Source organism: Gossypium arboreum, chromosome 13 (assembly GCF_025698485.1).
Source record: "Gossypium arboreum isolate Shixiya-1 chromosome 13, ASM2569848v2, whole genome shotgun sequence".
Classification (NCBI taxonomy): domain Eukaryota; kingdom Viridiplantae; phylum Streptophyta; class Magnoliopsida; order Malvales; family Malvaceae; genus Gossypium; species Gossypium arboreum.
Genome location: NC_069082.1, coordinates 35,048,949 through 35,076,741, shown reverse-complemented (window position 1 = coordinate 35,076,741; position 27,793 = coordinate 35,048,949).

Below are 27,793 nucleotides of genomic sequence, written 5' to 3'. Positions count from 1 at the left end.
TTTTCCAAAGTCAGAACAGGGGAACCCGAATTCATTCTGACCTTGTCTCACAAAATTTATTATATCTCATAATTTACAATTCAATTGCTTAAACCGTTTCTTTTATTAGAAACTAGACTCAATAAGATTTAATTCCATATTTTATTCATCCTCTAATTAAATTTCTATAATTTTTGGTGATTTTTCAAACTTAAACTATTGCTGCTATGCAAAATAGTCTTAGTGCAAAATATTGATTTTCTACTTTTAATTTCAATTTAATCCTAACTAAATTCACTTACTTTTCTATCTTAATTCATATTTTATTTCTACTCAACTTTTAACCAAACTTAGACATAATTATCTATTTTTCATCATAAAACCATAATTTCGAAATTCTTTCAATTTAGTCCTTAAAGCATAAAACTTATGAATCACTTTACAATTCAATCCTTATTTCATTTCTAACTTGAATTTCTATCAATTTAGCCCTTAATTCATCATTTTACTCAACATGAACAATATTTATAAATCTAATAACTTTCAAAATATCAACTTAATTTCATCAAAACTTTATTCTAAAGCTTTTAAAACATCAAAATTAAGTAAAAATGACTAAATTGACATACCTGTTAAAGTTTAAAGCTTCAAAACCTTGATTTTCCCTTTTCTCCCTTTCCTTCTTTCTTTCCTTTCTTTCTCCCCTGTTCTTCTCTGTTTCGTTTGCTTTTTTTTTCTTTTTCATTTCTTTTATTTCATTTATTTCTTTATTTCATTTCTTTATTTTATTATTAAACTATTATAATATTTATTATTTATACATGTGTATATTTATTAATGCACATGTTTTAATTTATCACCTTACACTTGTCATAACTTTTATTTATTTAATTAATTAATATAAAATAATATTAATATAATATACTTTAATTATTATTATTTTACTTATATAATAAGTAAATACACATGTACAATACATGTGTACCATTTATATTTGTACACATTTAACTTATTTTAACCATACATTTGTCACCTCTTTTTGGCTTATTTCCTATTTAGTCCCTTTAATTTTTCTTATTCTATAATTAAACTTTCACACTTAATTCAATTTAATTCTTTCCACTAATTACTCTTAATTAAGCTAAATTTACTTAATTGAAGTCTAATTAACCACTCAATTGACTTTGTAAATATTTATTAAATTGAAGTCTAATTAACCACTCAATTGACTTTGTAAATATTTTTAATAAATATTTACGAATCTATTTTTTAGAAATGGAGACCCGAAAATTCACTTTCCCGATAACCGTAAAATTTGGGTTATTACAATCTCGAAATGAATTTACACATATTCTCATATTTGACATACTTATAAACCATTCGGAATAATAATGTCAGATACTCAGGATTTTTGCACACTAAGTGCCACATACGTAGCCAATGCTACCTCAATCTCATATCACATAATCGCTCACTCTCGAGCTATCGACAGGCCTGCTCACACAAGCTGCCAGTCAAGACGTAGCTACGCGGTGCTGCTCACACAAGCTGTCAAGTATCCACAACATATGCCGATATACTTAGCCACCGGTAGGACGTACAAGACCAGCACTCGGATCAAATAATCACATAACACATAATGACCCTAGTGACATGTCACTTGTATCCTAATCTATTCCTAAGGTTCAACGGGACTTCTCACTTGCCGAATCGCTGTCGAACTCATTCGTAGTATTATTCTCATTCACATAATCAAACATACAATTCATGCAATATTAAAGCATTTAAGTACAATTATTGTAAAGCTTATTTTTTAACAAACGAACTTACCCCGGTACAAAATGGCCAATAGTTCGATTTAGTCCACAACCTTGTTCTTTCCCCGGTCTAGGTTAGAACCTCTTCTTTCTTGATCTATAGTATTAAATTTAACTCATTCAATCATCACATTATTCAATTTAATCCTAAAAACACCTTATGGAAAAAAATTACATTTTTTCCCCCAACTTTTCAACTTTTTACATTTTAGTTCCTAGGTTTGTAAAATGATTTTCATTCAATTTCATCACACCCAAGCCTAGCCGGACCTATTCCTTGCTCATAACAGCCCACATTTTTCATTTATTCATATTTTTTTACACATATTTTACAAATTTTACTAATAGGTCCCTATTTGACATTTTCATCAAAAATCACTTGGTAAATGTTGTTTATCTAATGCATTTTCTACCATTAAACATCAAAATACACAAATATTCAACATGGGTAAAATTTTAGACTTTGATTTTCTTTCAAATTAGTCCTTGAAATAGCTAGATTAGGTTGAATCAACTTTAACAACATAAAAATCATTAAAAACAAAACAAAGACGGACTTACGATCGAGCTTGGAAGCTTGGCCAAAACCCTAGCTATGGTGACCCTTGAAATTTGGCTGTGGAGGATGAAATTAGAAAGATGAACATCTTTTATTGGTTTTATTTTGTCTTTATTAACCAAATGATCAAAATGCCCTTAATGCCAAACTTTGAAATTTCACCTAACCATGTCCATTTTTGTCCAACTTAAACTATAATGGTCTAATTACCATTTAAGGACCTCCAATTTAAAATTTCATAGCAATTAGACACCTCTAGGTTCTAGAACACATATTTTGCACCTATTTCAATTTAGTCCTATTAGTCAAATTGCACACTCTATCGGTAAAATTCCTTAACGAAATTTTCACACAATCATTCTGTAGCAGCCCAATTTTGGGCCTAGTCAAAATAGTGGTTTAGGGACCACAAATCTAACGTAAGAAAATTTATTTTTATTATATTTTTATGGTCCAAAAATTCACGGGATGATTTCGTGAAAATTTCGTTTGAAAATTTTGACGTTTGGGCACTCAATTTAGTCAAAAGGACTAAATCGTAAAAAGTCCAAAAGTTGAGTTATACATGCTAGAGGTGTCCAATTGTGATGAAATTTTAAATTGGAGGTCCTATATGGTAATTAGACCATTGGTTAATTTTTTGAACAAAAATGGACACGAAATAGGTGAAATAGAATATTTTTAAGTTAGGAAATTTTGGTAATCTAATAATTAAAAGAATTAAAAAGCAAAAATAAGCCAAATTGTCCATCTTCTTCTTGTTCCAGCTGAATCTACCATGGAAGCCATGGCTAGGGTTTGGTTCAAGCTTCCAAGCTCCATGGTAAGTGCATCCTAGCCCCGTTTTTAATGTTCTTTACATTTTTGAAGTCCCCGTAACTCGATTTACCTATTTCTACCATTATTTTGAGCTAGGATTCATGTTTAAAAAATTACCCATGTAACACCCCTAACCCATATCCGTCGTCAGAATGGGGTTATGAGGCATTAGCAGACTAAATAGAACTTCCGAACGATTACATAAACTCTTAGGTCATTACGAATGCAAACATAATAATTTATAAAACACATAGTAAAATTTTACAAAACATTAACATTTAACAAACATCTCATTTCATACTCGAACCCTGTCATATTCAAAAACAGTCATACGAATATAATATGTAACCACACTTTGAAACGTATAGTAACAATTGTTAATTCGTAACTATTAAACATACAACAAATTCTGCATTAATAAATCACACAAATATCCCAAGCATAATTTCAAAATTTATAACATTATGCGCATGGTACATATTAGTAGAAACCATTTGATTAATAACTTAAATCAAGAATCAGCTTACCTAATTTGCATAAAAACAATCATGATTCCTTATAACTTGAATTACTATTTATATGATCAATTGCAAATGCATAAGCAGAAATTATATATACTAAAATTCATAAACTTTATATAGTGTCTACTTTCATTTTATTCAATCACATCATTATACACATCATAAATGAGACATATGTTTTAGTCAAATAACCAAATGCATGTAACATTTTCCATTTCCAAAATGTTTCACCTATATTTCATTTCAAACTGAAAACAACTAAGCTTAAAACATCATTTTTAGCCATTTCATTATACACTTATCAAAAATTCAACTTACATATACTATACACATTACTTTTCTATCACATGATATAACCCAATTCAACTAACATCCAAAATTAACTTATTTCAAACACATCAAGAATCCTTATCAAACCATATCAAGCACCATTCACCCATATTTATATTCATATTTCTTAACCAAATCGGACATATATGCATCAGATAAAACTCATATAATCTTCTTGTTTTACCAATACACAAATCACTATTCATTTGGTCATTTTTCAATGCGTTAGCCGAATGTCATCATATTTAATACATATGCTTTTATCAATGTTTAAATTTTCATCATTTTTAATCTATCACTTTATACGCATATAACCTTTCATAGAAATAAATCAATATACATATATATCAACCATAATTTGCACATCAAGTAAAATGTAACACCCCTTACCCGTTATCGTCATTTAACAGATACAAGGTATTACCGAACATAACATATACCAAGATAGAAATATGTCATCCCATTTGATAATGCATCGTATAACATATATCTTGAACAATATTAGCCAACTTTTATGGCTTGTACAAAGTAACGGTCGAGTATCTTGTAACTAATATTTTAAACCTAGACAAATATGACACATAACAAAATAATTTTTGCCTACTATACATGCCATAATTCAAAACATTTAGTTCAAATACCCCAAAGTATGATAGTGCGGGTAGATCTTCACGATCCTTGACTCTGAGCAAGTGGAGAACACTATAAGACAAAAGAGAGAAAACGAAGTAAGCTTATAGCTTAGTAAGTAGTATGTAAATACTAATTTAAGAATCTAACATGTTTACACAACAATTCAAGTATGTCTACTTTAACTTCACTACTTATTCCACTTGATTAAGCTGTCTCTGCTGTGTCATATTTACTAAATAAATCATAACTCGAGTTACAAAACTCGAAATTCATATCCGTAAAATTTCCTGAATCTAGACTCATAAAGCTTCTTGCTAAATGTTTTTATAATTTTGGTTCAGCAGATTAGTACAGTTTATTAGTTAAAGTTTCCCTGTTACACAGCTCGACTGGCCTGACCTCTGTCCACTACGAATTTAATTTCTCTCAGTACATAACTCAAACAACCCTGAAGTCTGTTGTATTTAAAACTAGTCTCAATAAGGAATTTAGGCATGTAAACTATATTTCTTAGTTTGCTTTGTACAATTTTTAATGATTTTTCAAAGTGGAAACAGGGGATCACGTATTCATCCTGAGCAAGTCAGTTACAATTGTAAATATCTCAAAATATAGAATTCCTTTGCTTTCCCTGCTTCTTTTATATGAAAGTAGACTCATTAAGCTTTAATTTCACTTCTCATTCAACCTCTAATTATATTCCTCCTATTTTTGGTGATTTTTCAAAATCACGTCACTGCTGCCATCTAAAAACAGTTTTAATACTAATTTCACTCTTTCACACATTCTTTATGCTAACCTCATTTTATCGTATATATGTATATGCCACAATTCATTTTCACCACATTTCATTCAGTATAAGTGTAGGTCCAAACCACAATGTCACCACAAAACCATCCCGTTGAACAATTCAGATCAATCCTCGATATTTAACGGTTTCAGCACACAGCCCCACCATCATACTTCATTTAGTTCGGCTCTCTTGTACACATGGGGAACACTTAGCACCACTCATGCGACCTAGCCGATTTGTCTCGTAGCTCTCTTGTCTACATGGTGTCCTTCACTTGGAATCACGCATGCGACCTAGCTACATTTATCTTTCACGTAGCTCTCTTGTCTACATGGTGTCCTTCACTTGGAATCACGCATGCGACCTAGCTACATTTATCTTTCACGTAGCTCTTTGTCTACATGGGATACATCTCGTATCACGCATGTGACCTAGCTACTACAGGGTGTCTCGTAGCTTTCTTGTACACATGATGTGCACTCAAAGATCATACATGTGACCTAGCTACGCTCCTCTATTTCATTCGATCTCTCAATGTTCAACCGGATCTCTCTCTCTGTATTTATTTCCATTCTTCCAATAGTCAATTTATATTTTAACATCAGCTAGTATATTTATATAATAGGCTGAAATATAAGAATGTACATGAAATTATTGTAATATTTACATACAACTTACCTTGGTGCAAAATATGGAAATTTTGCAATTTAGTCCAAAACTTTTTCTTTCCCCTGCTCGAGGTCGGTTCAGCCTTTCTTGATCTATAATAACACATTTAGCTCATTTAATACTCATACTATTTATTTCAATCCAAAATCACATTGTAGAAAAATTACATTTTTGCCCCTAACTTTTACAAAATTACAATTTTGCCCCTAGGCTCGGAATTTAATTTCAGCCCTTATTCTTATGTTTTATGATATGCTGAACATTTTCTCTTCTACAACAACATCAAATTCCCACTCTATCATATAGTTATGAACATTAGGTATTTTTACCGATTATGCTGCTTTTACTCGCTTTTCACTTAAAACCGAGTAGCACAAATTATTTAACACAATTTAAAACCTCATATTCTATCATAAAACATCAAAATACACAAATTTCACCTATGGGTATTTTTCCAAATATGAACCCTAGGTTAAATTATTACTAGCATAAGCTTAATCGAGCTTCCGGATTCCAAAAACGTAAAGAACATTAAAAGCGGGCTTAGAATCACTTACTATGGACCTTGAAAGTTGAAGAATCCTAGCTATGGAGAGAGTGAAGTTTCGCAGCAACTAAATGGGGAAGATGACTATTTTGTGTTATTTTTCCCATTTTATTTCATTTAATTTCAAAATGACCAAAATACCCTTACTACTAAACTTTCCAAAATTCCTTCCATGTCCTAAATTTGTCCATGAACTTAAAATTGGTAGAATTGCTATTTAAGACCTCCTAATAAATATTTCAAAACAATTTCATACTAAAAATTTCTAGTATGCAAATTTTGCAACTTATTCGATTTAGTCCCTACTTTCAATTTAAACACTTTAGGCATAGAATTTCATCACGAAATTTTCACACAATCATGCAATCATATCATAAACCCCAAAATATTTATAAAACAATTATTTCTATCTCGGATTTGTGGTCACGAAACCACTATTCCGATTAGGCCCTAATTCGGGTTGTCACAATTCTCCCCCCTTTAGAGATTTTTGTCCCCGAAAATCTTACCGGTAAAGAGGTTTGGGTACTGTTTCCTCATAGCTTCCTCAAGTTCCCACGTAGCCTCTTCTATCCCATGTCTGTGCCACAATACTTTCACTAAGGCTATACTTTTGTTTCTTAACTGTTTAACTTCTCGAGCCAAAATCTTTATTGGTTCCTCCTCATAGGTCATATCCGATCGAATCTCAATTTCGTTGGGAAATCACATGTGAAGGATCGAACGATAACGTCGCAACATTGATACATGAAACACGTTATGAATCTTTTCTAACTCTGCGGTAAGGCCAACCGATATGCCATCTTGGTCCAATTCTCTCAAGAATCTCAGACGCCCAATAAAACGCGGACTCAACTTGCCTTTTCGACTAAATCTCGAATCTTTTCCATGGTGACACCTTCAAGAACACTTTATCACCCACTTGAAATTCAATCTCTTTTCTTTTTAAATCAGATATGACTTTTGTCGATCTGAAGCGCTTTCAAGCAATCCAATTACTTTTATTTTCTCTTCGGTTTCTTTAACTAGATCAACTCCGTGAATCTGCTTTCTCACTAAGCTCGGTCCAATATAAAGGAGTCCGACACTTACGACCATATAAAGCTTCAGACGGTGCCATTTGTATACTTGATTGATAACTGTTATTGTAGGCAAACTCAATCAAAGATAGATATTTCTCCCAACTACCTCCAAATTCTAAAACACAAGATCTAAGCATATCTTCGAGTACCGGATTACTCTTTCCGCTTGACCATCTGTTTGTGGATGAAATGCGGTACTAAAGTTCAATTTTGTACCCAAAGCTTCTTGTAACTTTTTCCAAAATCTCGAGGTAAATCTTGGATCTCTATCGATATTATAGACATAGGTACTCCGTGCAACTTCACAATTTCAAAGAATATATAATTCGCTAATTTATCAAGTGAGTAATCGGTGCGTCTTGGTATAAAGTGGGCTGACTTTGTTAATCTATCAACCACTACCCAAACAAAGATCCTTCTTTTAGGAGTTAAAGGCAAACCGTTACAAAATCCATGGTAATCTTGTCCCATTTCCACTCGGGCACCATTACGGTTGAAGTAATCCTCAAGGTACTTGATGTTCACTTTTACTTGTTGATGATCAAACACTTAGTTACAAATTCGAAATGTCCCTTTTCATACCGCCACCAATACTGACTTCTTTAAATCATTATACATTTTGTGCTACCGGGGTGAACGATAAATGTACCATTGTGCGCCTCATGTAATATTTTCGAATCAATTTATCATTTTTCGGCACACATATTCTGTCTCGAAACATCAAACAGTCATCCGTCCAACTCAAAATCAATCATAACCCGATTCGCATTGAGTTCTCTTGATCCGCAACTCACTATCATTCTTTTGAGCATCACAAATCAACTGGAGAAATAACGGTTTAGCTCTCATCTCTGCTAAAATTGACCCGTCATCGACAATGCTAACCCGTGTTCATGGCTCTCAAAGTGAAAAGAAATTTTCGCTCAAGGCGTCAAGAACTACATTTGCTTTTCCCGGATGATAATCAATCACTAGATCATAATCCTTTAATAATTCAAGCCATCTTCATTGCCGCAAATTTAGGTCCTTTTGATTCATCAAGTACTTCAAACTTTTGTGATCGGTAAAAATTCGCATTTTTCACCGTATAAATAATGTCGCCAAATCTTCAAGGCAAAAACAACAATGCCGCCCAAATCATGTATAGGATAGTTCTTCTCATGCGGTTTTAATCGCCTCAAGCATAAGCTACTACTTTGCCCTCTTGCATCAACACACATCCAAGGCACATCAATGATGCATCACTATAAATTACGAACTCCTTTCCGACTCGGTCTGTACTAAAATTGGTGTTTCACCAATCGTGCTTTCAACTTTTCAAAACTCATTGCCATTTATCACCCATTCAAACTTAACATTCTTCGCAACAATTTAGTCATAGGAGAGGCAATTATCGAAAATCCTTCAACAAAACGCCTATAATACCCGGCCAAGCCTAAAAAGCTTCTAACCTCAGATACATTCTTGGGCGATTTCCAATCAACGATCGCAGAAATCTTGCTTGGATCCACCCGAATACCATCACCTGAGACTATATGCCCCAAAAATCCGACTTCACGAAGCCAGAACTCACTTTTACTAAACTTGGCAAACAGTTTCTTTTCTCTCAAGATCTGCAATATAGTTCTCAAGTGTTCGGCATGTTCAAACTCATCTCGAGAATAAATTAAAATGTCATCTATAAACACTACTACAAACTTATCCAAATATGGCCGGAAAATCCGATTCATTAAGTCCATAAATATGGTGGAGCATTTGTTAAGCCAAAAGGCATCACCGAAACTCATAATGTCCATACCTTGTCCTAAAGGCGGTTTTCGCACATCGACTCCTTAACTCTCAATGGTAGTAACCGGACCTCAAATCAATCTTTGAAAACACTGTGGCCCCTTTAACCGATCGAATAAATCATCAATCCTCGGCAATGGGTACTTGTTCTTTATAGTCACCTTATTAAGTCGACGGTAATCAATGCAAAGTCTCATTGAACCATCCTTCTTCTTTCTGAATAATACAGAGCACCCAGGGAGAGAAACTCGGTCTCACAAATCCTTGTCCGTTAACTCCTCGCAATCGAGCCTTCAATTCTTTTAATTCAATCGAGCCATTCTATATGGAGCAATCGAGATCGGTGCAAGATGCCGGCAACAAATCAATGGCAAAATCTATCTCTCTGCTTGGAGGCAACCTGCAATTCCTCCGAAATACATCCGAAACTCACAGACTATAGGTATCGATTCAAATTTCAGTTGAGACATCTCAACATTCATTACATAAGCCGATAAGCTTCACACCCTTTTCTCATGTATTTCGCGAGACATGTGCTAAATCACCATAGGCAATTTATTTGATTCGTCTGTTTCAACCCACGAAATTTCTCCATTTTCACATTTTAACTCTAGTGTCTTTTGTTTACAATCTACCTTAGCATCATACAATGTTAACCACCCATTCCCAAGATAACGTCAAACTCACCAAATGGTAACAAACATCAAGTTGGCCGGAAAACAGTGACCTTGAATCATTAATGGGCAATTCTTGCAAACCTTGTCAACTAGCACATATTGGCCTAAGGGTTCGACACTTTAATCGTAAACTCAAGAAATTCAACAGCAACTTTTTATTGGATACTAAATTCATGCAAATATAGGAATGGGTGGACCCGGATCAATCAATGCAATAACAATAGTATCATAAAGAGAAAATGTACCAAGAATGACATCGGAGATGATGCATCTTCTCGAGCACGTATAGCATAAGCTCTAGCAGTGCTCTAGCTTCGATCTTGCCGTTAAATCTTTCATCACAGTTCTACTACTAGTCCCACCTCCAAGATTTCTCGGTGGTCTACCTCTACTAGCGGTGGTATTCTCTAACACTCAAATCTTTCTTCTTTAACCTTCTCCGACAGTCTCTAATAAAATGCTCATGAGAACTCAAGACTGAAACAAGCTCGGTCGGTCCCCAACACTCACCATAATGTTGCTCGCCACATTGTCGACACTCGGGCTTTCTAGGTCGCACATTACCCACACTTGCCACCAAGTAGCTTGAGCTTTAGACCCGAATATGCTCTACCACGATCTCTGTAAATCCCCAATTGAAACCGTCATTCGAGGGTTTGTCTCTTTGGACCTCTTTGGTTGAGATTGAAATGGCTTACTTATCTGCTTTTTTCGACATCTCGAGCCTCAATAGCAGCTTTTCTTCTTTCTTTGTTCAATTCTTCTACTTTAAGAGCTCGATCAACCAATACTACAAATTCTTTCAACTCCAAAATCCCTACAAACACTTTAATGTCCTCATTCAGCCCATCTTCAAATCTTCTACACATAATGGCCTCGGTGGACACACATTCCTCAGGCATACTTGTTGAGTCTTACAAATTCGCGTTCATACTCATGATGCAGACATTTTCCTTGCTTCAATTCAAGGAACTCCTTCCGCTTTTGATCAATAAATCGCGACTTATGTATTTCTTTCTAAATTCTTCCCGGAAGAAATCCCAAGTAACTTTTTCTTTTGGCACCACTGCAACCAAAGTCTTCCACCGGTGGTAGGTCAATCTCTCAAAAGTGATACAAAGACACTTTAAGCATTCCTCGGTGTACATGAGAGCTCATCAAATACACGGTAGAATTTTCAAGCCGAATTCCGCTTTCTCAGATCATCATCAACCTTTGCTCTAAACTCTTCTACCCCTTGTTTTCGAATCTTGTCAACCGGAGGCTTGTTCATTCTTACCAAATTTATACCTTGAGCAACTCAGAATCGCCCGAGGTATAGGAGGGGTGGAGGAGGTTGAGCATTTGGATTTGCTCGAATAAATTCAAGATACCAATTGTTCATCATTTGGAGAAAGGCGTCCGAGCCTCATCTCCTTGTCCCAATGTCTCGTGTCTATTTTCCACAAAGCGGTCCCTTGTGCGGGAGCCACAAGACATTACTAAAGATCATCACCGCAGCCCTTCAGGATCCATTACTATATTAAAACAAAACACGCTTTAGAATAATCAGAGTCACCACACTATCACAATATTTTTATGGCATGTATAGCTAGACTTTTACACACACTTTATTAGTCCGAGAACCGACTAAACCATAGCTCGATACCACTAAATGTAACACCCTTACCTTCACATCGTCATTTAACAGATACAAGGTATTACCGAACATAACATATACCAAGATAGAAATATGTCATCCCATTTGATAATGCATCGTATAACATATATCTTGAACAATATTAGCCAACTTTTATGGCTTGTACAAAGTAATCGGTCGAGTATCAGAACTAATATTTTAAACCTAGACAAATATGACACATAACAAAATAATTTTTGCCTACTATACATGCCATAATTCAAAACATTTAGTTCAAATACCCCAAAGTATGATAGTGCGGTAGATCTTCACGATCCTTGACTCTGAGCAAGTCGGAGAACACTATAAGACAAAAGAGAGAAACGAAGTAAGCTTATAGCTTAGTAAGTAGTATGTAAATACTAATTTAAGAATCTAACATGTTTACACAACAATTCAAGTATGTCTACTTTAACTTCACTACTTATTCCACTTCGATTAAGCTGTCTCTGCTGTGTCATATTTACTAAATAAATCATAACTCGAGTTACAAAACTTGAAATTCATATCCGTAAAATTTCCCTGAATCTAGACTCATAAAGCTTCTTGCTAAATTTTTTTTATAATTTTTTGTTCAGCAGATTAGTACAGTTTATTAGTTAAAGTTCCCCTGTTACACAGCTCGACTGGCCTGACCTCTGTCCACTACGAATTTAATTTCTCTCAGTACATAACTCAAACAACCCTGAAGTCTGTTGTATTTAAAACTAGTCTCAATAAGGAATTTAGGCATGTAAACTATATTTCTTAGTTTTCTTTGTACAATTTTTAATGATTTTTCAAAGTGGAAACAGGGGATCACGTATTCATCCTGAGCAAGTCAGTTACAATTGTAAATATCTCAAAATATAGAATTCCTTTGCTTGCCCTGCTTCTTTTATATGAAAGTAGACTCATTAAGATTTAATTTCACATCTCATTCAACCTCTAATTATATTCCTCCTATTTTTGGTGATTTTTCAAAATCACGTCACTGCTGCCATCTAAAAACAGTTTTAATACTAATTTCACTCTTTCACACATTCTTTATGCTAACCTCATTTTATCGTATATATGTATATGCCACAATTCATTTTCACCACATTTCATTCACTATAAGTGTAGGTCCAAACCACAATGTCACCACAAAACCATCCTGTTGAACAATTCGGATCAATCCTCGATATTTAACGGTTTCAAAGACACACCCCACCATCATACTTCATTTAGTTCTGCTCTCTTGTACACATGGGGAACACTTAGTACCACTCATGCGACCTAGCCGATTTGTCTCGTAGCTCTCTTGTCTACATGGTGTCCTTCACTTGGTATCATGCATGCGACCTAGCTACATTTATCTTTCACGTAGCTCTCTTGTCTACATGGTGTCCTTCACTTGGAATCACGCATGCACCTAGCTACATTTATCTTTCACGTAGCTCTCTTGTCTACATGGGATACATCTCGTATCACGCATGTGACCTAGCTACTACAGGGTGTCTCAGTAGCTTTCTTGTACACATGATGTGCACTCAAAGATCATACATGTGACCTAGCTACGCCCTCTATTTCATTCGATCTCTCCAATGTTCAACCGGATCTCTCTCTCTGTATTTATTTCCATTCTTCCAATAGTCAATTTATATTTTAACATCAGCTAGTATATTTATATAATAGGCTGAAATATAAGAATGTACATGAAATTATTGTAATATTTACATACAACTTACCTTGGTGCAAAATATGGAAATTTTGCAATTTAGTCCAAAACTTTTTCTTTCCCCTGCTCGAGGTCGGTTCCGCCTTTCTTGATCTATAATAACACATTTAGCTCATTTAATACTCATACTATTTATTTCAATCCAAAATCACATTGTAGAAAAATTACATTTTGCCCCTAACTTTTACAAAATTACAATTTTGCCCCTAGGCTCGGAATTTAATTTCAGCCCTTATTCTTATGTTTTATGATATGCTGAACATTTTCTCTTCTACAACAACATCAAATTCCCACTCTATCATATAGTTATGAACATTAGGTATTTTTACCGATTATGCTGCTTTTACTCGTTTTCACTTAAAACCGAGTAGCACAAATTATTTAACACAATTTAAAACCTCATATTCTATCATAAAACATCAAAATACACAAATTTCACCTATGGGTATTTTTCCAAATATGAACCCTAGGTTAAATTATTACTAGCATAAGCTTAATCGAGCTTCCGGATTCCAAAACGTAAAGAACATTAAAAACGGGCTTAGAATCACTTACTATGGACCTTGAAAGTTGAAGAATCCCTAGCTATGGAGAGAGTGAAGTTTCGCAGCAACTAAATGGGAAGATGACTATTTTGTGTTATTTTTCCCATTTTATTTCATTTAATTTCAAAATGACCAAAATACCCTTACTACTAAACTTTCCAAAAATTCCTTCCATGTCCTAAATTTGTCCATGAACTTAAAATTGGTAGAATTGCTATTTAAGACCTCCTAATAAATATTTCAAAACAATTTCATACTAAAATTTCTAGTATGCAAATTTTGCAACTTATTCGATTTAGTCCCTACTTTCAATTTAAACACTTTAGGCATAGAATTTCATCACGAAATTTTCACACAATCATGCAATCATATCATAAACCCCAAAATATTTATAAAACAATTATTTCTATCTCGGATTTGTGGTCACGAAACCACTATTCCGATTAGGCCCTAATTCGGGTTGTCACATAAAACATATTACAAACATATCTCATCTAATATATATAAATATGAAACCAATACATCATATACTTATATATATAAATGCCAAATCATGATTAACTTACTAACATGATTCATAACAATTTCTTCACTTAACGTAAGCATATTAAACTCACATTTATCACAAGCCATAATTGAATTACCTAGATACCATAGTACGTAGCAAATCTAAATAAAACATGTTTCACTTATAAATACAAAGCATGGCTGAACCATCAATCAAATATAAATCTCTTACCTAAATTCAAATACAATACATAGCCGAATCATTAAAACAATAGGTAACATATCAAGCATAATTCATACTTATATTTATATCCTATAGCCAATTCAACCAAACCAAATAAAATCATCATTTGAACATAGCATACAAACCAAACTTAGTACACATAAGAACCATGATCAAGATAGCAAATACTTATATATCAAATTAGCCATTTCTGCATGGCATATTATATACAACACTTCAAACATATCCGAAAAGTAGTATAGCCTATACATGCCGATACCCGAGTCTATAACTATTCTCCAAAATCTATAAAAAAGAAGCAATCATACACACACAATAAGCTATCACAGCTAAGTAAATCATAAGCAATTATACAACTCAATGACATAATCAACTCAATTTAACCAAACCAATTCATACTATCCTAATCACATTTAATGTCAAACTTACAGATTCATATACAATATATGCATTCATGTATCAACTAAAAACTTGGCCAAAATACATATATATCCATTATCAAATTTATCATTTACTTCCAAGGCCAAAATATCATTGTATAAACGAATATATATACACATTCATATATGTATACACATGTTTCACACTTTAATATCACATACTTATATCATTTTGCCAAATATAGATTTGCATAACTTAATAACATGATTCATATCATCACTTCAAATACCAAAACTTACCTTAATTTCAATATATTAGCTATGTAACTCCCTAAAAATCCCAAAACCAATAATCCTAAAATCTTAAATTCTTTTTTTTCTTTTGTGCTTAGCAATTCCGGTTAAGTGTTAATTACGCGATAGTAGGTCTTGGTCAAGGTTTGAGTTAGAATCTAGGGGTAGAAGAAATTATAGTTTAAAAATTAAAAGAACCTTTTTGGCAAGTAGTTAGGCTTTTAAATAAAGATAAGGGAAAATGGCATCAAAAAGCCTTGAGGAAGAATGGCTAAATGACGCCACTTAGAGTGTAGAGAGGTGGCGTTAGTAGCTAGCAAAGAAATCCAAGGTTCGAATCCTAGCTTAGTGTTTTTAGAAGTTTAATTTTGGCCTTCTAGAAGGTTGGAAGTGGCGCGAAGATGGACTCCAAGGGGAGTGTTCAAAAGAGAAAATTAAGGAAAGGATCAAGGGGTTATCAAGGAGAAAAACAAGGAGATGAGAAGGGGGAAGAGATGGAGCCAAATGGGGAATTGAGGGCCAAGCAATTCGGCTAGAGGGGCTATAAATAAGTGTCGAATGCAGGGTTACCAGGCTAATGCTGAATTTCCTTCACCCGGTTACCAAAAACCCTTTTCCCTAAAAGCCGAAAACCCTTTTATTTTACTCTCTTTTCTTTGTGCTGATTTCTATTCTTTCTCTACACAATTTTTTTTGTTTCGCTTAGCCGATTCATTCTTCTACTCTTCTTCTTTAATTTGTACAAAATAAACCTTATTCACATACTAAGTTTAAAAGCCAAAAAGTCGAATCTTCCAAGGGCCAATACTCTTCGACTGAATCTAGTGTAAATGTTAGTTCTTCCAATTAGTTTTGCTAAGAATCTATTACGCTGATCTTTCCTCACTCTTTCTAATCAACTATGGTAGGGAACTAGTATCGGATCTCGGATCTTAACTCTCTACCGAAATTGCTCTTTAGGTGTTTGTGGTTTTGGTAAGTATTCCTCTCCCATTGGCTAAGGTGGTCGAATGTTCATAGTTAAGCTAAGGGGACTTGTGTTGGATACAAGTCACCTATTATTCTGGTTTTAATAGTTAAGATTGGTGCAAAACTAGGAGTTGACCGTGGTTAGTGATTTAAGAAGGGGCTGTTATACTTATCGCGCAAGGTAAGGTTAAGGTGAGGTTTCAGTTTTAGTAAAGATATGTATTAAGCATGCGATTAATTGAAGGGTGATATCATTTGTAGGTTGGTGACTAAGGGAATCACAGCACACTTGCTTACCAGGTGTGTACATACACTTCACACACAAGTAGATCGGTAAAAGCCGAAATGCAGAAAAGCCGAAAGTTTGGCTGCGGTAGTCTTGCGAGTGTGTGAACACTCGTGAGCAGGAAAATGATAGGTTGTCTGAGGCCCATAGGCAATTCCATGGACTTGGGTTATGATCTAGCCAACCGGGCCAAAATAGGCTTAATGAGCCTGATGGGCTATTGGGCCTATAATAGGCAAAATTTGATAATTGATGCTATGTGATAGAAAATTTGTGTGTGAGCATGAATATAAGGTGATTTGGGCCTAACGGTCCATATAAAGGTGATTTGGGCCTAATGGGCCATATGGATATGAATTGGGCCTGATAGGCCATATGGATGTGAATTGAGCCTGATGGGCCATATAAATGGGATTGGGCCAAGTGGGCCATATGCGTGTATGTAGGGTTTTGGGCCTAGTATATGATAAAATACATAAAACTTAATTAATATATTGCAACCGTGGACAAGTCATAGGGTTAAGGTGTGGCAGCGAGTATATGCATGTCTAGGATTGGATCTAGGGAGAGCTTGGTACTTAGGCGGTCTTAATGACTCACCTCCTCTTCTCTGGAATCCTACTTGGTGCATAGATTCGTTCATCTTATCTCACGGGATTTGTTAACAGGCTAAGGTAAGTGGAAACCGTATTAAAGAGAAAATTACCGAAATGCCCCTAAGGGCAAAAATAACCAAAATACCCCTTAGTGTTGAATGTAAATTTTATGGATGTGACACGCATATATGCTGCATGTGACAACCCGAATTAGGGCCTAATCGGAATAGTGGTTTCGTGACCACAAATCCGAGATAGAAATAATTGTTTTATAATTATTTTGGGGTTTATGATATGATTGCATGATTGTGTGAAAATTTCGTGATGAAATTCTATACCTAAAGTGCTTAAATTGAAAGTAGGGACTAAATCGAATAAGTTGCAAAATTTACATCCCGGAAGTTTTTAGTATGAAATTGTTTTGGAACATTAATTAGGAGGTCTTAAATAGCAATTTGACCAATTTTAAAATTCATGGTCAAAATTAGGACATGGAAGGAATTTTTGAAAGTTTAGTAAGGAGGGCATTTTGGTCTTTTGGATATTAAATGAAATAAAATGGGAAAAATAACACAAAATTGATCATCATCCTCCTTAGTTGCTGCCGAATTCTCCTCTCTCCATAGCTAGGGTTTCTTCAATTTTCAAGCTCCATAGTAAGTGATTCCAAGCCCCGCTTTTAATGTTCTTTACGCTTTTGGAATCCTTAAGCTCGATTAAGCTTATGCTAGTAATAATTTAACCTAGGGTTCACATTTGGAAAAATTCCATAGGTGAAATTTGTGTATTTTGATGTTTTATGATAGAATATGAGGTTTTAAATTATGTTAAATAACTTGTGCTACTCGGTTTTAAGTGAAAACGAGTAAAAGCAAGATAATCGGTAAAAATACCTATTGTTCATAACTATATGATAGAGTGAGAATTTGATGTTGTTGTAGAAGAGAAAATGTTCAGCATATCATAAAACATAAGAATAAGGGCTGAAATTAAATTCCGAGCCTAGGGGCAAAAATGTAATTTTGTAAAGTTAGGGGCAAAATGTAATTTTTCCATAATGTGATTTTTGGATTGAAATAAATAGTATGAGTATTAAATGAGCTAAATGTGTTATTATAGATCAAGAAAGACGCGAATTGATCTCGAATCGGGAAGGAAAAGTTTTGACTAAATCGCAAAATTTCCACATTTTGCACCAAGGTAAGTTTGTATGTAAATATTACAATAATTTCATGTACATTCTTATATTTCAGCCTATTATATAAACATACTAGCTGATGTTAAAATGTAAATCGACTATTGGAAAAATGGAAATAAATATAGAGAGAGATCCTGCTGAACATTCTGGAGAGATCGAATGAAATAGAGGGCGTAGCTAGGTCACATGTATGATGCCGAGTGCACATCATGTGTACAAGAAAGCTACGAGACACCCTGTAGTAGCTAGGTCACATGCGTGATACGAGATGTATCCCATGTAGACAAGAGAGCTACGTGAAAGATAAATGTAGCTAGGTCGCATGCGTGATTCCAAGTGAAGGACACCATGTAGACAAGAGAGCTACGTGAAAGGTAATGTAGCTAGGTCACATGCGTGATTCCAAGTGAAGGACACCATGTAGACAAGAGAGCTACGAGACAAATCGGCTAGGTTGCATGAGTGGTACTAAGTGTTCACCATGTGTACAAGAGAGCCGAACTAAACGAAGTATGATGGTGAGGCTGTAGTCAAACCATTAAATATCGAGGATTGATCCAATTGTTCAACGGGATGGTTTTGTGGTGATATTGTGGTTTGGACCTACACTTATGGTGAATGAAATGTGGTGAAAATGATTTGTGGTATATACAAATATAAGATAAAATGAGGTTAGCATAAAGAATTTGTGAAAGAGTGAAATTAGCATTAAAACTGTTTTTAGATGGTAGCAGTGACGTGATTTTGAAAAATCACCAAAAATAGGAGGAATATAATTAGAGGTTGAATGAGATGTGAAATTAAAGTTTAATGAGTCTACTTTCATATAAAAGAAACAGAGAAAGCAAAGGAATTCTATAATTTGAGATATTCACAATTGTATGTGACTTGCTCAGGATGAATACGTGATCCTCTGTTCCAACTTTGAAAAATCATTAAAAATTGTACAAAGAAAATTAAGAAATATAGTTTACATGCCTAAATTCCTTATTGAGACTAGTTTTAAATGAAACAGACCTCAGGGTTTTTTGAATTGTGTACTGAGAGATATTCAATTCGTAGTGAACAGAGGTCAGATCAGTCGAGCTGTGTAACAGGGGAAACTTTAACTAATAAACTGTACTAATCGGATGAACGAAAAATTATAGAAAAAAATTAGTAAAAAGCTTTATGAGTCTAGATTCAGGGAAATTTTACGGATTTCAATTTCGAGTTTTTTAACCCGAGTTATGATTTATTTAGTGAATATGATGCAGTAGAGACAGCTAAATCAAAGTGGAATGAATAGTGAAGTTAAAGTAGATAAACTTGAATTGTTGTGTAAACATGTTAGATTCTTTAATTAGTATTTACATACTTACTTACTAAGCTATAAGCTTACTTTGTTTCTCTCTTTGTCTTATAGTGTTCTTCGCTTGCTCAGGAGTTAAGGATCGTGAAGATCTACCCGCACTATCATACTTTAGGGTATTTGAACTAAACGCTTTGAATTATGGCATGTATAGTAGGCTTAATTATTTTGTTACGTGTCATATTTGTCTAGGTTTAAAATATTAGTTACAAGATTTTCGACCAGCTACTTTGTACAAGCCATTAAAGTTGGCTAATATTGTTCAAGACATATGCTATAATGATGCACTATCAAATTGGATGACATATTTATATCTCGATTATGTTTAATGGTATGTGTTATGTTCGGTAATACCTTATATCTGCTCCGCGATTTGTAGAACGGGTAAGGGTGTTACATTTAGTGGTATCGAGCCAGGTTTAGTCGGTTCTCGGACTAATAAAGTGTGTGTAAAGGTCTAGCTATACATGCCATAAAAATATTGTGATAGTGTGGTGACTCCTGATTATTCTAAACTGTGTTTTGTTTTAATATAGTAATGGATCCTCAAGGAACTGCTACGATGATGTCTTTAGTAATGCGCTTGCCCGCACAAGGGACCGCTACCGTGGAAAGTAGACTGAGACATTGAGACAAGGAGATGAGGCTCGGATGCCTTTCTCCAAATGATGAACAATTGGTATATCAATTTATTCGAGCAAATCCAAATGCTCAACCTCCTCCACCCCCTCCTATACCTCGGGCGATTCCTCGAGTGCCAAGGTATAGATTTGGTAAGAATGAACAAGCCTCCGCTGACAAGATTCAAAAACAAGGGGTCAAGAGTTTAGAGCAAAGGTTGATGATGATCCCGAGAAAGCGGAATTCGGCTTGAAAATTCTACCCGTGTATTTGATGAGCTCATGTACACCGAGGAATGCTTAAAGTGTGTCAGATCACTTTTGAGAGATTCGCCATCACTGGTGGAAGACTTTGGTTGCGTGGTGCCAAAAGAAAAGTTACTTGGGATTTCTTCCAGAAGAATTTAGAAAGAAATACATAAGTCACGGTTTATTGATCAAAACGGAAGGAGTTCCTTGAATTGAAACAGGGAAAATGTCCAGAGCAGTAGTATGAACGCGAATTTGTAAGACTCAAAGAAGTATGCTCAGAATGTGTCTCTACCGAGGCCATTATGTGTAGAAGATTTGAAGATGGACTGAATGAGGACATTAAAATGCTTGTAGGAATTTTGGAGTTGAAAGAATTTGTAGTATTGGTTGATCGAGCTCTTAAAGTCAAGAATTGAACAAAGAAAGAAGAAAAGTGCTATTGAGGCCCGAGACGCCGAAAAAGACAGATAAGCAAGCCATTTCAATCTCAACCAAAGAGGTCCAAAGAGACAAACCCTCGAATGACAGCTTCAATTGGGGATTCACACAGATCGTGGTAGAGCATATTCGGGTCTAAAGCTCAAGCTACTTGGTGGCAAGTGTGGGTAATGTGCACCTAGAAAGCTCGAGTGTCGCACAATGTGGCGGTGCAACATTATAGTGAGTGTTGGGGACCGAGCGAGCTTGTTCTCATGAGCATTTTATTAGAGATTGTCCGGAAAAAGTTAAAGAAGAAAGATTTCAGAGTGCTAGATGTAATACCACCGCTAGTAGAGGTAGACCAACGAGAAATACCGGAGGTGGGACTAGTAGTAAACCGTGATGAAAGATTTAACGGCAAGATCGGTTAGAGCACCGCTAGAGCTTATGCTATACGTGTCGAGAAGATGCATCATCTCCGATGTTATTATCGTACATTTTCTCTCTATGATACTATTGTTATTGCATTGATTGATCCCGGTCCACTCATTCCTATATTTGCATGAATTTAGTATCCAATAAAAGTTGCTCGTTGAATTTATCGAGTTTACGATTAAAGTGTCGAACCCTTAGGCCAATATGTGCTAGTTGACAAGGTTTGCAAGAATTGCCCATTAATGATTCAAGGTCACTGCTTTTCCGCCAACTTGATGTCAAGTACCATTTGGTGAGTTTGACGTTATCTTGGGAATGGACCGGTTAACATTGTATGATGCTAAGGTAGATTGTAAACAAAAGACACTAGAGTTGAAATGTGAAAATGGAGAAATTCGTGGGTTGAAACAGATGAATCAAATAAATTGCCTATGGTGATTTCGCACATGTCTGCATGTAAATACATGAGAAAGGGTGTGAAGCTTATCCGCTTATGTAATGAATAATTGAGTTGCCCTAACCGAAATTTGAATCAAGTCTTATAGTCTATGAGTTTCCGATGTATTTCCAGAGGAATTGCCCGGGTTGCCTCCGAATAGAGAGATAGATTTTGCTATTGATTTGTTGTCAGCATCGCACCGATCTCGATTGCTCCATATAGAATGGCTCCGATCAATTAAAAGAATTGAAGGCTCGGCCAGGAGTTAATGATAAGGGATTTGTGAGACCGAGTTTCTCTCCCCGGGTACTCTGTATTATTCAGAAGAAGAAGGATGGTTCAATGAGACTTTGCATTGATTACCGTCACTTAATAAGGTGACTATAAAGAACAAGTACCCATTGCCGAGGATTGATGATTTATTCGATCGCTTAAAGGGGGCCACAAGTTTTCAAAGATTGATTTGAGGTCCGGTTACTACCAAATGAGAGTTAAGGAGTCGATGTGCCAAAAACCGCCTTTAGGACAAGGTATGGACATTATGAGTTTCTTGTGATGCCTTTCGCTTAACAAATGCTCCAATATATATTTATGGACTTAATGAATCGGATCTTCCTACCATATTTGGATAAGTTTGTAGTAGTGTTTATAGATGACATTTTAATTTATTCTCGAGATGAGTCTGAACATGCCGAACACTTGAGAACTATATTGCAAATCTTGAGAGAAAAGAAACTATTTGCCAAGTTTAGTAAAAGTGAGTTCTGGCTTCGTGAAGTCAGATTTTTGGGGCATATAGTCTCAGGTGATGGTATTCGGGTGGATCCAAGCAAGATTTCTGCGATTGTTGATTGGAAACCGCCCAAGAATGTATCCGAGGTTAGAAGCTTTTTAGGCTTAGTCGGGTATTATAGATGTTTTGTTGAAGGATTTTCGATGATTGCCTCTCCTATGACTAAGTTGTTGCAAAAGAATGTTAAGTTTGAATGGACTGATAAATGTCAACAAAGTTTTGAAAAGTTGAAAGCACGATTGATCAAGCACCAATTTTAGTACAGCCCGAGTCGAAAGGAGTTCAGAATTTATAGTGATGCATCATTGATGTGCCTTGGATGTGTGTTGATGCAAGAGGGTAAAGTGGTAGCTTATGCTTCGAGAGAGCTTAAAACCGCATGAGAAGAACTATCCTACACATGATTTGGAACCGTCATTGTTGTTTTTGCCTTGAAGATTTGGCGACATTATTTGTACGGTGAAAATGCCGAATTTTACTGATCACAAAAGTTTGAAGTACTTGATGAATCAAAAGGATCTGAATCATGCGACAGCAAGATGGCTTGAATTATTAAAGGATTATGATCTAGTGATTGATTATCATCCGGAAAAGCAAATGAAGTTGCGACGCCTTGAGCGTAAAATTTCTTTTTACTTTGAGAGCCATGAACACGGGTTAGCATTATCTCGATGATGGGTCAATCTTAGCGAAATGAGAGCTAAACCGTTATTTCTCCAGTTGATTTGTGATGCTCAAAAGAATGATAGTGAGTTGCGGATCAAGAGAACTCAATGCTAATCAAAGTTACGACTCGATTTTCGAGTTGGACCAGATGATTGTTTGATGTTTTGAGACAGGATATGTGTGCCGAAAAACGATAAATTGATTCAGAAAATATTACATGAGGCGACAATGGCTGTTTATCAGTTCATCCTGGTAGCACAAAATGTATAATGATTTAAAGAAGTCATTGGTGGCTGTATGAAAAGGGACATTTTTGAATTTGTAACCAAGTGTTTGATCTGTCAACAAGTAAAAGCTGAACTTCAAGTGCCTTCAGGATTACTTCAACCGGTAATGGTGCCTGAGTGGAAATGGGACAAGATTACCATGGATTTTGTAACACCCCGAACCCGAGACCATTGCCGGTGTCGGACACGAGGGGTTAATAAGCCAAGTTCACATGGTTTGCCCACCAATTTGACATTTCCAGTCAGGCTGGAAGACTGCATCACCGTCGCCTTAAAAATCATATCTCGAGTTTCAAAACTCGGAAACTGGTTTCGTAAATTTTCCCTGAATTTAGACTCATATATCCATCCATGGATTTATTTCTAGAATTTTTGGATGGGCCAATTGGTACAGTTTATTAGTTAAAGTCACCCATGTTACAGGGATCGACTGCTCTGACCTTCGCGCGGTATAACTTGAATATCTCTCTGTACAGGGCTTTAATGCTGGTGTCGTTTGTTTCTAATGAAACTAGACTCAAAATGGAATCTGTACATATAAGGTATGTCGCCTAATTCTTTCTGGATAATTTATAGTAATTTTAAAGTTGCGACAGGGAACCCAGAAACCGTTCTGGCCCTGTCTCACAATAGCATTAATATCTCTTAACATGTAACTCCTATGACCATTTCGTTTCTTCCATATGAAAATAGACTCATCAAGGTTCATTTACATAGCTTATTCACTATTTAATTCCATTTCTACGAATTTTGGTGATTTTCACATTCACGTCACTGCAGCTGGCAGCATCTGTTTTAAGGTAGGTCTTACCTATTTGGTAGTCTCCATGAACCAACTAGTCTTTGCCATACATAGGTTCATATATGATCATTTTAACCATGCCAATGGCTGATCATATGACCAACATTCCCATTTCCAAGCCATAGCCACATCATGACACCAAATATATACATACAAACCACAATTATTCTAAGTTCATGTTCCTTTTCGAGCCATTTTCGCATGGCCGTATATACTTACATCACCACATATTTAACAAACAAGGGTAGTCCTATACATGCCATTTCAAGTTCAACCAAGAATTTATACCAAAATGGGGGCTTGATAGTGTGGATGACTTCGACTTCAACGATCCCGAATCCGATTGCTATCGAGCGAAATCTAGAAAACGAGAGCCAAAGCAATGAGTAAGCATTTTATGCTTAGTAAGTCTCAAGGAATATAATCAACTCTAATTACAGCAATACATTCACATAGTTAAATGCATCATTTCATTAATGCGCATTCACATAATCATACTTACTTTACCATCCCAACTCTTATGTTCATACACAAATAACGGCTTCATTAAGGCCGATAACTCGCTTCCATCATAGGAGCGGATATTCATACGCCTTACTCCTAGCACGCAGCACACACCGCACTTACCTTATCATTGGGAAATTTCACAAGTGCATTAGCTGAAATTTTCCAGCAAGCTCATAATTTTCAAATCACATACCTTCGAGTTTATCCGGATGTCGGTATTGCTCAATCGCCTTCGACATAGCCCGGTTATGGTAACCCGCACCAAGGCCAACGGGACTTTACCCGGATATCACGATTTGCACAAATGCCTTCGGGTCTTAGCCCGGATTTAACAACTTGCACGAATGCCTTCGGGTCTTAGCCCGGATATAGCTACTAGCACAATTGCCTTCGGGTCTTAACCCGGATATAATTTCCAGCATAATTGTCTTCGGGCTTAGCCCGGATATCATTCAATTTCTCATGCACACATACATCAATAATCATTGGACATACATATTTCATTTTCGTTACTAAGGCTCAAACACAATTATAATCATTAGCATATTCGCCGGGACTTAGCCCGGTGGAATTCAAATACTCATACACACATAATCAATAATCATACACATCCATATTTCATCTCACATAATTCAAGTAAGGTCACTTCTTGAGGACTTACCTCGGATGTTGTCGAACGGCTTTTTCGGCTATTCGATCACCTTTTCCTTCCCCTTGTCCAATTGTGGCCCTCTTAGCTCTTGAGCTAATTCAAACAAATTCAATTTATTAAAACCTCATTGTGCTTGCTTATGGCGAATATGACAAGGATTTTAAATGGTCATATGGCCACTCTTTAGCTTGAATACACAATGGTCATGCACATTTTATACTACATCAAGCAATTCAATACAATTTATTTGAGCATCAAGGAAATGCTAAGGCCTTCAATAGGCTACCCAAGGCCAATATTCATGTACATGTTGAGGCCAATTATGCACTTAATACCTCACAAAAACAGCATGCATTTTACTAGTTAATGCTTTGCATATTGTGGCTCAAAACTTATAATATAGCATCAAGCACTTATATGTGTGCTAGGCCTAATTGTGCTTGAAATTTCACAATTATTCTTCAACATCTTCTTCTTTAAACCAACTTATTCATTACTTACTTCATAGCCAAAACATCATGTGCAAACATATATATACAATATGAGCATGGCGAATTTTCAAGGTGTCCATAGCCATCCAAAATACAAATTTTAACTAACATGCAAGAAGCATGAACCATGCTCATGAATGGCGAATATGACAATCATGCTCCTTTTCAACTTCAATCATGATAAATCAAAAGAAGGCTCAAAATCTTGCTCAAGAGTAGACAATCCATCATTGCATGCATCATCATTAAGCTTCACACTTAGCATGCAATGGCTTTATCACCATAACAACTTTGGCCAAATACCATTTCCATGGCTTAACAAAGATTTGAGCCATGGCTAACATGCACATCAAGTTAGCAACCAAAACATGCATGAAACTCCTAACACAACCTCATACATACCTTAATCTTGATGCAAACTTGGCCAAATCTCCTTCTAGATCTCTTCCAAACCAAGCATGAAGCAAAAATCCTCCTTCTTCCTTAGTTTTGGCTCAAAGAAAGGATGAACAAAATTTTTTCTTTCCTTCTCTACAACTCACGGCAATGGGGGATTACCACACTCACACACATTTTTTTTCATTTTTTATCACCCATACACCTTTGTTTATTATTTCACCCTAATGCACCAACAAAACATGTTTTATGACATGTTTAGCCCATCCTCCTTGTCATGGCCGGCCACCACCTATAAAGGGGAATTTGACATGCAAGTCCATTATTTTGCATGCATGCTTTAATTAGTCATCACACATTTCCTATCATACTTTCAAAGTTCATTACTAAGTCCTTTCTTGTGGAATTCACCCTTATAACACTAAATCAATCATCATAAAATGTCATACATGAGCACACACATATTATAGGCATCAAAATAAATTTTTAATTATTTTTATGCCTCGGTTTTGTGGTCCCGAGACCACCTTCCGACTAGGGTCAATTTTGGGCTGTCACAACTCTCCCCCACTTAAGAAATTTTCGTCCCCGAAAATCTTACCGATAAATAGGTTTGGATATCGCTCTTTCATAGAGTTCTCGGTCTCCCAAGTAGCTTATTCTATCCCGTGCTTGAGCCATAACACTTTTACTAGCGGAACCCGCTTGTTTCACAACTCTTTCACTTCGTGATAGGATACGAATCGGTTCTTCCTCATAACTCATATTAGCTTGAATTTCAATTTCGATGGACTAATCACGTGCGATGGATCGGATCTATAGCGTCAAGCATCAAACGTGAAAGACATCGTGAACCTTTTCGAGTTCGGGGGCAAAGTCAAACGATATGCCACTGGATCGACTCGCTCGGATATCTCATATGGCCCAACAAACCTCGGGCTCAACTTGCCCTTACGGCCGAATCTGAGTATCTTTTTCCAAGGCGATACCTTGAGGAACACTTTATCACCCACCTGATACTCGATATCCTTACGCTTCAGATCCGGTACGACTTCTGACGATCGGAGGTTAT